At 38.5% G+C, this 4,866-nt stretch overlaps 1 pseudogene; it reads left to right on the forward strand.

Moving 5' to 3' along the window:
- The first annotated feature begins 443 nt into the window (after positions 1 to 443).
- Positions 444 to 4,627, forward strand: LOC137967632 (uncharacterized; annotated as a pseudogene).
- Positions 4,628 to 4,866: the final 239 nt, after the last annotated feature.

Genomic DNA, 4,866 nt, shown 5'->3' on the forward strand with positions numbered 1-4,866 from the left:
ATGGACAGTGCTTATTCATAGAGAACATAACATAACGTGAAAATTAGATGAATAACAGTACATCAATAATAGCTAATAATGAAGAAAGGACGAGTTTATTAGCATTAAAACGTTGACAAAATCATGTTTTATTCTGAGGCAATTGCGATGTGTTTATACCATTTACAATCGAGGATAGGGGCAAAATCATTCCAGTTTTAATGTTTTCTTCATTTCTTGGTTTTTACCTCATTCATGATCTTTAAAAGCGATTTTGTACGTTCCCTGGATGGGAAGTAATTAATTCATGCATGTATGTTGTTGAGTTTTCCTCAGTGCCGTTGTCAGTCATGATTCCCGAGTTTTAAAACAAAGATTCGTGATTCTTAAGAGATTTAAAACTATGATTCATGATTCATGATTCCACTACCATCCCGGAATTCACACAAACGACTATTGAGAACATGGTCAAGTGTAAAATTCTTGTGGAAATGGTTAGAACCTTGTTGCTACTAGTACTGTTCTCATATAGGCCCATCGCTGCATCGCTTGCTGTAAATTTTGAAGTTTATATTCATGGTAAATGAAGTTGTTCTATTTGCTTCAAGGATAAGTTAAATACCTTTAAATAGCGTCTTACTAAAGATCGCGAAATTAAAGTGATTTATAGTACAAGAATTTCGCAAAAAGCCGAAATTGAAGTGTCGCGAAATTAACGTGTCGCGAAAATTTTCATGTAATAAGGTACATAAAGATGGAGTAGAGAAAGAAAGAGTTGTGGATTAATTAGGTATTATGTAAGCGACAGTTTTCCGGAAAAACGTTTGGACCGTTAAAGATTAGAGGTTTCAAAAAGCGAAACAGAAACACTTTGAATGAATCGAGACAACTTATTAAACGCTTTTCCTTCACTGAAGGAAATATTAGTTTGGAAAAGAAAATAAGGTCTGAAGTGTACAAGACAAGTGAAGGAAACCCACAAGTAATCTTGTTTCAGAAATATATTGTTTCCCACTTACCAATTAAAGTTTTGGGTAAATAAAGTTTCCTTCGTGTACTTGACGGTACAAGGAGCGATGTACCCAAAGCGAATAAAAATTTCATCAGAGTTATTTCTTGAAAGACACAGTTCTAAAACTACTCAAAAGTTAACATTAAATGCAACACATTCAAAAATGTTCAAGGATCACTTAGACAAAGAGTAAGAACATTTGCTAACGGTCGGGTTAAAATGAATTAAGAATATGCTGAGGGTAAATTAAATAAAGAGGAGAGCAAACTTACCTTAGCTTCATCGGCTGCAAAACATTTAGAGAACTCTCAGTTTGCCATTTAACAAGCGACCGTCCACACGAAGAGCTGCTGTTATTTTTATTCTTGCCACAAAAGTTGGCCTTGTTTTTGTAACTATTGACGTCTTATGTATTGTACCATAGGTTCTTGTCCGTGGTAAGAAAGCTTCCTCCTGCTTAAAAAAAAACGCCAAAAATAAACATGAGACTTATTTTGACTCAAGTGGGATAAATTAAAAATTACAGCAACAACGCACTCGGCGAGCGCCAACACGTTCAAAAATTCTGTCGAGAATTTCTTACCATGAAGCAACCTTGTTTTCAACGGAAACCGTCTTCGTCTTGAATTATTTGTAGCTTCTTTTTTAGCCCTACGTTGAATTATTTTCTGGTCAAAAATCACTTTTCTCAAATTCGGAGAGGAAAAAAACATGACTCGCTTGGCCGCTTATTATGCACCGGTTAAAACTTTGTGAACAAAGAAGGCACATGAAAAAGGCGCGAATTTTGCACCCGTTGTCAAATTCTTTCATTTCGGTGGTTTAAAAGGAAAATGTCGAGTTCTATTCATTGAATGATTGACACCTGTCATCCGTCAAAATTTCGTGGGTTAATGTTGTCAAATAAATAGCGAGCACAGACCTTCCGGTTTTTAATTAAATTAAAACTATTTATATCAATACAATTTGCACGGATCGCTCGTGGCCGGAAACATTTTGTTGTCCTCTATATTTTTGCTTCTTCTACCTCGCTTTTTAGCCTGTTTCGAGAACCTGCCGGGGGAGAGGGGGGGGGGGGGAGGTCCTTGTTCCCTTTCAAAACTTTCTTGAGTTCCCTAGTTCCTGGTATGTCCAAGCTCTGGCAAGTACACAACAACCAAGGAATCATTTCCTTGGAAACCTAAGATAGTTCATACACTTGAACTTTGATAATCCGGCCATTGGATAAAAGACATAGCTCAAAATTTTTGCCAGTCAGGTGTTTAATTAAGCAAACATACTTTCAAAAATCTGAAGAGAAAAAAGGAAATGAATAGTGCCCAGGTCTCTTGAAGTATGCGATTCGCGCGGCCTTCAATTTGTCGCCAAAATTTGTCACAAGTGTAGCCACCCTGGCGCGTAGGCGACGAGACAAAATGTGAAAGAAAACGCATCACCGGCGTGAGACAAAAATCGCTCGTGTAGCCGCGGCTTTATTCCTGCATGATTAAATGTTACTCTTCTCTAATTTATTCAGTTTTACTATTTGGCTCATTAATACTCATATTTCTGATTATCAGGATTATTGAGCCCACTCCCGGCGAGTCCGAATAATCGAGGTTCCTCTGTACTTTCTAATCGCCATTTCATTTTGTACTGAAAAATGTATATTAGGTTTCTGGCAGACTAGGTTCTGTGTCACTGACCGACATGGGAATTTAGACAGTTAAAAATTGGCCAGCTGTTGTAAATAAAAAAATATATATTGCCGACGCACGGCGATTGATCGCAGGTTTTGGAACTAGAAAGCAAGAATTCTCGGTTTTCACATGACGTCACGACCGCCATGTTGGTCCCCCTAAACAAAGAAAAAGCGGCCATGTTGGTGCCTCGACCAAATCCTCCGGGAATTGAACCTTTTATTATGCAAACGCTTCCTTTTTTTTGTTGAAAAACATGCCTGTTGATCACGTGAGTGAAAACCAACAATAAGTTACCTTCCATTTAAAAGAGATACGTGGATGACACCTTAGCCGCGGTAAAAGATATTGCAACTGCTACGGCTTTCTTGACAACATTAAACGAAGCACACCCGGCAATCAGCTTCACGATGAAAGTTGCAAACAACAACAAACTACCTTTCATCGGAATGGAACTCATTAAGTTTGGGAAACAGCTGAAAACATGTGTCTACAGGAAAGCAACAAATTAAGGCCTACTTCTCAACTATCAAAGCCATGTTGATGCCCGTTACAAACGATTGAACCGAGCCCACTGTCTATCATCCTCACCTGATCTATTTGCTGAAGAATGTGACAACTTGAAAGGGATCTTCTTCATAGGCTTACGGGCACGATCCGACCTGGGGGGAGGGGGGGGGGGTGGTTCCCTTTTTGCCCCAAAAAATTACACAGTGTCCGAATGCTTGATTGTTGAAATCCGTTTTTTACTCCCTCAAAATGTACGAAAGAAACATTCGTTTACAATACTTAAAAGTCATAAAACTGTACGTATTCGAAACATAGAGTTTTTAGAACCTCACATAATCTATGTAGGTCTACTCGATCTAGTAAGTAATAAAAACGTAGAGCCTCACATACTCTGTATTAGTCTACTCCATCTAGTATTTAAACTAGCAAAAAGCTTATTAAAAAAGTAGCTATTTCTTCCATGGCGTTGTCCAAAAGAGTCAATTATTTTGTCAATACCGTTTCATAAGACTCTATTGCCACAGGCGCGTTCAATGTAAATGATGGCGAGGCTATTCTGTCTACTCTGCCCCATCGTGCGGCGAAGATATGTCTTTAGTCTCTGAAGTCTCCGCCTTAAAAATGGCGCGAAAGTTTGGCGCGAACTGCAGCAAATACCAGCTATCAACAGATCAGCAGCCGAGCAATTCAAATGTTTTAAGATCAACCGCAAGGACTTATTTCAAAACAAGAACTTTAATATCTTGTAAGTTACGCTTTTATATTTTTGCCTTATTTATATTTTTTCAATTCCATCTTTTATCGTTTCTTTATTGCCCGAATTTTAAGCGTTTTACCCGAAACTTTTCCCCCCTCCCCCCCCCCGGCTCGTATGCCTATGATCTTCTTAAAACTGAAGTACCCAGAGAATCTTATTAATTCCACAATAACTAGATTCATTGAGTCGCGAAATCAACCGCAAGTTGGCGATGTTCAAGGAAATGCGCCCGTTGGAATTATTCTGCCGTTCAAGGATCAAAGATCAGCCGACGTTGTACGAAGACAGCTGTCCGATCTTGGAAAGAAAATAAACAGCGATCTGCGCCCAGTGTTTACGAGCAAGAAAATTGCCGACGACATCAAAGTAGCAGAGGCCAAACCACCGTTAATAAATGAACCATGCGTTGTCTATAAATTCAAATGTGATCTGTGTGATGCGGATTATGTTGCCTATACTTGCCGACACCTTTTCCAACGCATTGAGGAACACAAGCACTCTGCTATTGGAAAACACCTGCGAGACGCCCACAACCAGAAGAACAAAGATCTTCAGGAACAATTGACCATTCTTAAGAAATGCCGTAGGAAATTTGAACGCTTTGTTCACAAAATGCTTTTTATCCAAGAAAAGAAACCTCAGCTGAACACTGAATCTGACTCAATCAAAGCAAAACTATTTAGTACCTAATTGTTACCCTCTACGTTCCACATTGCAGTGTTTTTAATTACATGCAACGAGATTTTCACACACATTCTTAGTATTTAAAGAACTCACAAGAATCTGACTTTTAGTTTTTAGTTTTTACGAATTTGAAAATGATGAACGAATCACCGAAACGTCATTCAAAATTATTATCACTAATTTTTACTCTCAAATTTTTGCTTAAGAGGAGGGCAAAATTACTCGCTCACGATTGGTCGAGCGCC

The sequence above is a fragment of the Montipora foliosa genome, chromosome 1 (genome assembly GCF_036669935.1).
Source record: "Montipora foliosa isolate CH-2021 chromosome 1, ASM3666993v2, whole genome shotgun sequence".
NCBI lineage: Eukaryota > Metazoa > Cnidaria > Anthozoa > Scleractinia > Acroporidae > Montipora > Montipora foliosa.